Source organism: Canis lupus, chromosome 38 (genome assembly GCF_003254725.2).
Source record: "Canis lupus dingo isolate Sandy chromosome 38, ASM325472v2, whole genome shotgun sequence".
Classification (NCBI taxonomy): domain Eukaryota; kingdom Metazoa; phylum Chordata; class Mammalia; order Carnivora; family Canidae; genus Canis; species Canis lupus.
In genome coordinates, this window is record NC_064280.1 from 1607195 (window position 1) to 1617236 (window position 10042).

At 50.7% G+C, this 10042-nt stretch overlaps 1 long non-coding RNA gene across 1 annotated transcript; it reads left to right on the forward strand.

Annotated features, from left to right (window-relative positions):
* The first annotated feature begins 2569 nt into the window (after nucleotides 1–2569).
* On the forward strand, nucleotides 2570–7965 carry LOC118353564 (uncharacterized). The gene is made up of 3 exons (XR_004812775.2): nucleotides 2570–4320; nucleotides 4822–4930; nucleotides 7789–7965. It is a non-coding gene; the product is annotated as an uncharacterized LOC118353564 (long non-coding RNA).
* The last annotated feature ends 2077 nt before the right edge of the window (nucleotides 7966–10042 follow it).

A 10042-nucleotide genomic window follows, 5' to 3' on the forward strand; every position in this document is an offset into this window, starting at 1 on the left:
ACAGCGTCTGTGCCAAGCTGGAATACAGGAGGCGTGGACACACGGAAGTCAGGTAAGTGGGTGTCTTGGTGATGGATGGGAGTTCCCTGGCAAGTGTGACCGTTCCCTCCACTGAGTCTGGCTGGGCTGACCCAGGGGCTCCAGGGCCCCCTGTCATCCACTGATTACTTTGTGATTAATGCACTTATTCCCACCTCCTGTCCCTGCTCCATGTGCACCCAGCTCCCATGGTGGACCCTTCTGCACTTGGGTAATTTACTCAGAAATTATCATCCCTAGAATCTCTCAGCATGCTTGGTGTACAGGGAGTGACCAGGGTCTACATGGGGTTCCCCTGCAGAATTCAAAACCCACGACAGACAGACCAATCACAGCAGTAGGGAGAGACTTACGTGTCTGTGGTGAGTAAAGTGGGGCCTAGCTGAAGCCAGAATCTATCCTGCAGGCATCTCCGCTCCCTCCCTGCACATTTCTGGGCTCAGCAGGAAAGGCATGAATCCCCACACGGCAGTCAGGCAGTCAGGCAGTCATTCACCGGGGCTGCCTGTGGGGTCTCAGTGCAGTTCCACACAGGAAAGCAGCCTAACCCTGATTTGTGTGGGAACCGGAGACCTGCAGACAGAGAAGGGGGAACCTACCCTCCACCCCAGCACCACACCAAGTAGACCCTCCCCTACCAGAGAAAGCAGATGGTCCCAAATGGACAATCTCACTTCTTTCCAAACACTATTTTCACCTTGGCTGGGGGTTCTGAAACAAAGACTCCATGTCAACTAGCTCGAATGCTGGTTTGGCTGCATGGACGTTATGACCTATCAGAGTCGGAAAGACAGATCACATGCTGTTCACAGTCATCCATTCAGCAAATATTTACTGAGTACCAGACAGGAGAGAGGGGTTGTTTGGGTAAGTTTACTGGAAAAGCAGCACACTGTAAGGCTGTATGCCGTTCACTCTCTGATGCTGTAGCAGCACATCTGTCCCTATGCCCCCTGCCGCCCCCCTCCCTTCCTCAACAGGGCGCATCAAAAATGCTTTTTGCTCCAGTCAAGGAAGCTTTATAAGGTAAAGGATGGGAGACTAATGCTCTGTTTTCAAAATAAGGCCGGGATTCTGAGTTCTTGAAAGAAGAATTTTTTTTTAAAGATTTTATTTATTTATTCATAGACACACAGAGAGAGTCAGAGACACAGGCAGAGGAAGAGAAGCAGGCTCCATGCAGGGAGCCCGACGTGGGACTCGATCCTAGGTCTCCAGGATGACACCCCAGGCTGCAGGGGCGCCAAACCGCTGCGCCACCGGAGCTGCCCTTGAAAGAAGAATTTATTAATTCCCCACGAGGCCAAACAGGAGCTTTGGGAAGAAATTGATCTTTTAGTGGCAAGGGATATTTGGCTTCAGACCTTATTGGAGGAAGCCAGGTGCTGTGAGTGTGGGAAGCCCACATTCAGAGGGCTAGAGATGGTCTCCTGCAAGGAGTGCTGGGCCCAGAGCTCAGCCCTGCCCTCTGCAGAGCCCGCAGGCCTCCCTTCCTGGGTATGCACTGAGGACACAAGGGCATCCAAGGGTTCCGAAGTGCTTACTCCCTCATTCCCTGACTCTCCTCACTTGCTCCCTCCAAACTCCTCTCCCAGTGAACTCCTCCCCCATCGTGGTTCCCCATGCCCCCACTCAGGCATAGCCTGGAGGTCCGTGCACAAGGGAATGTTCCCAGGTTGGGGAACCAGGCGCGGCCTGGCTGAATGAGAGCACATACCACCACTTTGGAAAGGAGCCCCGGCCAGCTGGTCCAGTGGGATGCGGTCATGGCAGTGATAATGGCCTGTGCTTACACAGTGTGCTCTTCTAATCGGATATTTACTCATAGTAGCTCATTAACAACAACCCCATGAAATAGGCATTGTTACGATACAATTTGACAAGTGAATAAACTGAGGCACAGAGAAAAATGATTTGCCGGGTGTCACACAGCATATGGTGACAGAGACTTGAATCTGGGCAATTTGCCTCGAAAGCCCACATACTTAACTATCTATTCTGCCCTCTTAGATGAGCATTCTCTTCTGTTAGACTGTTTTGAATGCAAGTGACAGAAGCACAGTCCAAGGACACTCCAGGTGGAGCGTGCAGCAGTTGCAGAGGTGGAGAGGCCCAAAGGAGAAGGTGAGTGACAGGTGAGGGCTGTAAGTTACTGGGAGCAGAGCTGGAGGGAAGTCACAGCAGGGATTTTCGGTTGAGTCAGGTGCATGGAGGCAGGGGCCTTGCTGCAATGACCCAGAGCTGAGGACACAGGTCATCTTGTCCCTGAGGCCAGGGATGAGGAGAGACACCAAGTATGGCCTGAAACCTGGGCTCTCCTTGGCCTGTACTCCCCATCCGCTCTCCTACTCCCAACTCTCCTCTTTCCTCATCTACTTTCTATGGTTTTCCAAACCCTTTTCTGCTTCCAGCTCCCCTGGAGAGCCAGTGCTCCAGGGAGGGAGCTTTGATTTGTCTCAGCTCTCGGGGAAGGGTGGTCTCTTGTACAGATTAAGCGTGTAGCTGGACACCCACCCGCATGTATGTACTGTTCTTTTAGATAAGATCCAGGGGTGTCTGGCTGGCTCAGTCCATAGAGCTTGTGACTCTAATGTTGGGGTCATGAGTCCCACATTGGGCATAGAGACTATGTAAAAAAACGCCCCAAAGATTCAGTAGGATGAGTGCTGTGCCAGGTACTAGGAGCTGTAGTGGGCCAAGGAAGTGGATCTGTGGATCAAAGCCTCTTTTCTTTAGGGCAGGGGTCTTTGATTCATCATTTTCCCCTTTGTACTCCCACCTCTGCCAGTTTTACAATTGGAGTTTTCTCTGAATCTCCACAGTGAGCTGACATAGAAGACAGAGCACCTCTCCTGCACATCTATCTATTCAACCACTATATTGGATGCAGCTATGGGGTAGGGGGACAAGGTGGCCTGGGGGCCTGGCCAAGCATCTATCAGACAGTGAGAGTGGCTTCCTCCCTCTGCTCCTGCATGTGAACTTGAGCAAGCCAGGCAACCTTCCAGGGCTTCTAGAGTTCTAATGTGTGAGGCAAGGTGGCCTCTAACTGCCCCTTCCAACCTCGCACACAGGGAGCAGCCCCAGGACAGGTGGCACTGAGAGGAGGCCCAATGAGCAGAGGCCCAACTCTTCTTCCCCTGAGATGCTCATCAGGTCAGAAGGCTCTCCTGTCCCCCCAGCAGAGTCCAGCTACAAGTACTTCTGGCTGTTCACCGTGGCATCTGTTAGGTTCCTGCAGTTGGGGCTCGGGTGCAGGGAGGAGAGAGGGGACTGGAGGGGATACAGTGTCAGAGCGAGTAGGGCAGGGGTGGCAGCTCTGAGTCAACACACTTGGTAGATATGGGCAAAGCAGCTATGAATACAGCCTTTTCCCTTCTCTCCAGCTGGCTGCTGTGCTGACAACTGCAGGCAGACGGACAGGGGGCAGATCTGTTCAGGAAGCAGGAGACAGGGGCACGGGGCGGGCGGAGGGGTCAGAGAACAGTGCTGTCAGCCCATATCTGGGAGGCCCGTGTCCTGTGAAAGACGAGGAGGCCCTGGCTTGAGATTTGGTCTTCACCCCCTCTGCGAATGCCTAGGAGCCCCTGAGAACCGGAAGAAGGGATCTTGGAGATCTCAAGGACAACCGCTTCATTCCACAAGGAGGAAGGCAGAACAGGGAGGGAGAAGGCCAGGCTCAAGGTCTCAGGGCTCCTGGACTGCAGAGCTGAGAGCTAATTACTCACCGAGGGTTTCAGACATTGCTGATCATCTCCCGGAAGTGTCTCACCTAGTCGTAACCAATGCATGAATAAGGTAGGGTGGCTCTGGGTGTGACTTCTGATGGCAGGAGCCCCCAGCCCTTGACATCAAGCCTGTTGGATAGTAACTCTATGTGGTCTGGGCTCTGCCCCTAGTTCCCGTGTGACCTTGGCCATGTCTTCTGCCTTCTCTGGGCCTGGTTTCCTCATGTGGAGTAATGATGCCTGCCCTTTTGTGCTTCACAGGGTCAGAGGCTAAAATGGGACCATTATCTCATTTCAGACATCTGCAACTCGATTACAGACTAACTCTTCACCCCACTTGCTGGGAGAGATTCTGAAACGTCCCTGTGAAATTTAGAAGTTCTGGGCTTCATTAACCTGCATCATTTTTCTGGGAATGCAGGCAGGACGGGAAGACCACAGGCAGGGGCTAGCTGAGTGACGCAGCCACGAGTCTGGGAGTCCCCACCCCTGCCTGAGTAGCGCTGCTGTTTGATGGATCCCAGAGGCAAAAAGAGTCTACGTTTATGGAGAGGTTTTTTCTTTTACGTTCCAGGTTTTCCGTATGTGTCATTTCATTTGAGTGTCACCACCCACGCAATCATGCCGACGTTCTCATTTGATACTGAGGCTTGGAAGTATGTCAAGTCACCCAGCCTTGTGTCACACAGTGACAGTGGCAGAGCCAGGTCTCTCCACCCAGGGTTTGCTGGGCTCCATGCAGCTTCTCTGCCCTCTGCTTCTGCTGGCCTTGTGGGCCTGGCCAGAGAGGGTGCTGCGGAGGCACTGGAGCCAGGGCTTCCAATGGTAGGGTTGGTGGGGGACCCTGGGGGGGTGTGGGGTGGGGGGGTGCTGCGGCTGCCACAGGCTTTGCCAGGGCCCCTCGCCAAGGTAGCTTTCAAGCCAGCCCCTCCTTTAGGAAGCCTTCTGGAAGCCCCCAGGGGAGCAGTTCCTGACTATGCTTCCACAACACCTCGCTGGGCCTCTTTGACAGCATCTCCTTGTGTTAATATGTTAATGTTCTCGTGTGTTGTAGGAAATAGAGTTACACCAGGGCTTCTACCTCATTACCCTGCAAGCTCCTTCGGGACACGGACTTCATTAGGCACTGCCCGGGGCAGCTTGTAGAGGCCCTGCAGAGACTGGTAGGTGATCAATGAATATTTGTGGAATGAACTCTTAATCGTGATCGCTCTGCAGACTGTCCAAAGTGACTCCATGTACATCATCTTATTTCCCCATTCATTCAAGTCATATGTGCCCATTGGGCCTCCAATGACATGCCTAGACTTCACTAGAATCCAGGATGCGGAGATAGATTCCACACCTTGCAGGAGGAGCTCATGGGGGAGGGGCGTGGTGTGGGCAAAGGCAGGAGGCTAAGAGACAAAACAAAATAAAACCTGGAAACACAGACAATTGTAGGATGTGCAGCTAAGGGGGCGAGCACAGGTGTTGGTCAAGGCCAGAGGAGGCCCCCAGACTGGGGATGGGGGCAGGAGGAGGAGGGATGGGGAGGGGGTCGGCCGAGGTGACGGGGCAGGGCTTGGGGGGCCCCCCCCAGGGAGGCCACCAGGACGGTGGGGGAGGGGAGCCTCTGGGGAGCCTGTTTGGGGGGACTGTACACATTTAGTAGTTTGGTATGGCAGCCTGGTGTGAAGAAGGAATTTTGAGAACCTAGGTGGGAAGAGGGGCAGACAGAAACAACACCTTTTATTTGAACCTGAAGTTGGTTTCTATTTCTCAGATCACTCCCACATCTATGGTCTCAGATCAGCCTGTTACCAACTGGGCCCGTTGTCCACTCAGCGTGTGTTACCTGCTCCCGTGGGGGGCACACGTGTGTTCCCTGTTCCCACGGGGGGCAGTGTGTGTTAGGTGCTTCCACACCCAGCACGCGCGTGTTACCTGCTTCAGCCCCCACCACACCCCTGAGAGTACGTGCTGCATCACCGCCTGCGAGTGGAAGGGCCTTTGGGGCCTGGAGAACTGACTTGTCTGGGAGGGGAGGACGGGGCGCTGTCATCGCTCTACTCTCGGGGGTTACTGGACATACGTCTGCTCCTGTGACATAGGGTGGACTTGGGACTTGAACTCAGGCCTCTAGACTCCCAGCCCAGTGCTCTGCCCTGGAAGCTTCTCTGTCCCTTCAGGCCAAGGTGTCTGAACTACAGCCAACAGCCAGACTGTGAGTGAAGACCAGCTCAGGCTGCCTGGGCGTTTCTCACCGATGAGCTTGTGCCTCTGACCCGGAAAGGGCCAGGCGGTCACTGCCAACTGCAGCGACCAGCGGGGCTGCAAGTGCCCTTCAGTGGGCCAGCTGCGGAAGTGCAGGAGCTAGCCCCTCCCTCCGGTACCTGTGCCCCAGCCTCCCCTGCAAGCCTCCTGTCTTGCTGCTCAATTCAGTCTGCAAAGTTCATCCGGTGATCCTAAGAGTCTCTGGCCTCCCTCCTGGTGCTTCCTGTCCCCTTGCACCCACCTGTCCTGGGGTTTGCAGTCACCAATGAAGCCGAGGCCTCTCTGTTGGCTTCCTCGGGCAGGGTGCAAACTCCGGAGCCCTGAACCACCCATGAAGTCCTTCGTTTTCCTTCCATTCTCAAAATTCCCTCGACTATGGTCGGCTGTAGAAACATAGTCCCCTCTGTCTTCTTGCCTCAAATGGACTTACTTCTGGGGAAGCAATGTTCTTTGTGGCCACACCTGCTATTTCAGCCTGCATCAAAGTCCTCTTCTTTTGAATCCCAGTTTCTGAAATACTTTTTGCTTTTCCTTCTCTTCCTCTCCTTACTACCTGTCTTGTTCTTCCTTCCCAGAGGTTGCTCAGAGCACCACCGTGACAGTGACCCTGGCACTGACCCCACCACCCTCCCTGTAACTACAAACAACTAACCCTCGGTCCTCCAGCTGGATGCCCAGTCTGTGGCCTACTTTGCCCCCTGCCTGTCCCTTTCTACCATCTGGCTCTGTCAATCCTAAAATCTTGCCTGGTGACCCCCATTTGTCACCTCAGATGATTCTGGGATGAATCCTACGTCCACCTGTTCCTTGTACTCACAAATCCTCAGCCACTGGGGCAGGGAGCAGAGTAGATAGGTAATTGGTTCTCAGGGTAATCTGGCTTGGATTTTGGCCACTGCCCACAGCCATGTGACCTTGACCGAGACTTAACCATATTTCTTTGAGGTGTTGTGCAGAGATCATGAGATGCAAATTGTAAGGCATCTAGTATAGTACAATAACCTTTCAATGAGTGGTAGCTATTTAACTACTAATAGTAAAGGCTTTTCAAAGGATTCCTACGATTGTGAGTTTGAAAGTGGTTGGAAATTCCAAAGTGCTTTGTCTTCTCAACTGGAGACTCCATGAGGTCAAGGGCCTTCTCTTTTGTCCATGAGGTCTGGTGTTTGGTAGACTCTTTTTTTTTTTTTTAATTTTTATTTATTTATGATAGTCACAGAGAGAGAGAGAGACAGGCGCAGAGACACAGGCAGAGAGAGAAGCAGGCTCCATGCACCGGGAGCCCGACGTGGGATTCGATCCCGGGTCTCCAGGATCGTGCCCTGGGCCAAAGGCAGGCGCCAAACCGCTGCGCCACCCAGGGATCCCGTTTGGTAGACTCTTAATGTACATGCAGTAGTTCCCCCCGCACCCATGGTTTTACTTTCCATGGTTTGGTTGCCTATGCTCAGCTGTGGTCTGGAAGCAGGTGATCCTCCTTCTGACCTATCCTCAGAAGATCAGTAGTAGCCTAATGCTACGTCACTGTGTCTACATCATTCCTCTCACTTCATCTCATCATGAAGGCGTTGTATCATCTCAAGAAGAGTGAGTACAGTACAGTAAGAGATCTCAAGAAAGAGACTGCATTCACATAAGTTATTACAGTGAATTATTATAATTGTTCTATTTTGTTACTAATTATTGTTAATCACTGTGACTAGTTTATAAGTTAAACTTTATCAAGGTATGTATTTTTTTTTTAATTTTTATTTATTTATGATAGTTACAGAGAGAGAGAGAGGCAGAGACACAGGCAGAGAGAGAAGCAGGCTCCATGCACCGGGAGCCCGACGTGGGATTCGATCCCGGGTCTCCAGGATCGCGCCCTGGGCCAAAGGCAGGCGCCAAACCGCTGCGCCACCCAGGGATCCCTCAAGGTATGTATTTATAGGAAAAAAACATAGGCTACATAGGGTTTGGTACTATCTGTGGTTTCAGGCATCCACTGGGGGTCTTGGAACATATTTCCCACAGGTAAGGGGGGAGACTACTGTATTTATTTTTGGATGAATGAATAAATCTATGCTATCTTTAATTCTGATTCTAGGATTCCTTTTTTCATATTAATTTTTTCCTGATTATAGAAGTAACACATGTCCATTACAGAAAAATCAGAAAATAATTTCAAAAACTGGGAAACAGAAACTAGCTATGGGCTTGCTCCCTCGAGATGGCCATAGTTGATGTTTTGGTAAATTTCCCTGCAGCCTTTTTTCTGTGCTTATACATATTTAAAAATTTTTATATATATTTTTTCAGTTGACCAAATGAGCATTTCCCTGTGCTATTAAATAATCTTCACAAGCATAATTTCAAGTGCTACGTATATTATTCTGTGATATGAATGATCACAATTTATGTAACCATGATGCAGTGGTTGGATATTCAAGTTGTTCCAATTTTTCACCGTTATAAATAAAGCTTCAATGAACATCCTCCTGCATAAATCTTCGTATATATCCTTGAATTAAGATTTTTCTACCACAAATAGATTCTAAAAAGTCAATTGCTGGATTTAAGAGTGAACATTTTAAGGCCCCTGATACTGTTAAATGATTCTTCATAGAGTTTGCAATAGTTGATTTTCCTCCCACTATCAACATAGGAGAATTCTCACCACTCAATGTTGTCATTTAATATAAAATAATTTTTGCTAAATGGAGAAGTGATAATAGAATTTACCTTTATCTGGTGATGTTCCCACCTTAGACATACATGGTGTATTCAGTTATACCAGAGCTTTTCCATGGCAGCACTATTGATGGTTGGATTGTATGATTCTTTGTTGTGGGGGGCTGTCCTGAGCATTGCAGGGTGTAACAGCACCCACAAGCTCTACCCACTCTTGGCTGCCTAGTTCCGATAATCAAAAATGTCTTCAGATATTACCAAATGTCCCCTGGGGAACAAAGTCACCCCAGTTTGAGAATGACTGAGTTATACCCCACTAACTATTTATTGGTGGCAAGTAACAGAAACTAACTCTAAGCAAAAATCGAGACTTTATAAGAAGAATCCTAGGGTATCAGGGACCCCAAGGGCATAGATATAACTGGGTCTTCTCTTTCTAGGTCTGGCTCATTCTTTTCTTTTGCTGCAGGCCAGCTTCTTCCGTATTTTTGCCTGTGTAGAGGAGAATGGCCATCATTAACATTTCTGAAGCTTATAGCCCTCTCACTTATGAGAAAGCCAGACCTCACTGGAATCTCTCAATTCCAAATTCTCAAGGAAGAATTGGCTCAGCTCAGGTGGTCTTCTACTGCTGGTCTAACTGCATGGCTGTAGCAGGAGCAGAAAGCGGGACTCTTGCTGTGACCACGTGGATGTGCAGTTTCTAGAAAAGGGGCTGCTGGGCTGCTGATCCTCTGAGAATCTCCTGTATGTCTGTGTATCTGGAGGCAGTTTATCAGCTGTGCCCAGGCATTACTGTACAGACATCCAGACTGCACACTTTCCTGGGAGGCCAGGGACTATATGTCTCAACTGGTGTCCCCCTCCCAGCTCTTCCTAGACTTGCAGGCATTGGTTTAGGGCACTTGCAAGATGGAGGGGCCCATTTCTCTGTGGCTGATTGACAGGGCATACTCAAGCAGGTTCAACTGAGCGAGCCAACTTTGGAGCTCGGTATTTGCAAGTCCATAAAGGTGTTTTATGGGGAAAATAGTGGCTGGTCCTCCTTCATAAAGCTGGTTTTGGAGTGTGCAGCCGCTGAGGCAGAGGAGCCCTGTGCTATCCCCACACCATGCTAAGCTCCAAAGCAGTGTCAGACAAGAGCAGACTGGTGCATGGGCAGCATGCTCCTGAACCACGGAGTGGAGACATTTCCACCCACAGATGGCCTTGGACCACTGGAAAGTGGCAGAAGGGAAGGCTGTTCCCAAACACATAGGAAAGACCAGCTTGCTTCATCCTATCCTGAAAGTCCTTCAATCTCACGGATGCCATTCCCACCCTTGCCATCCTGTGACCGTGGATGA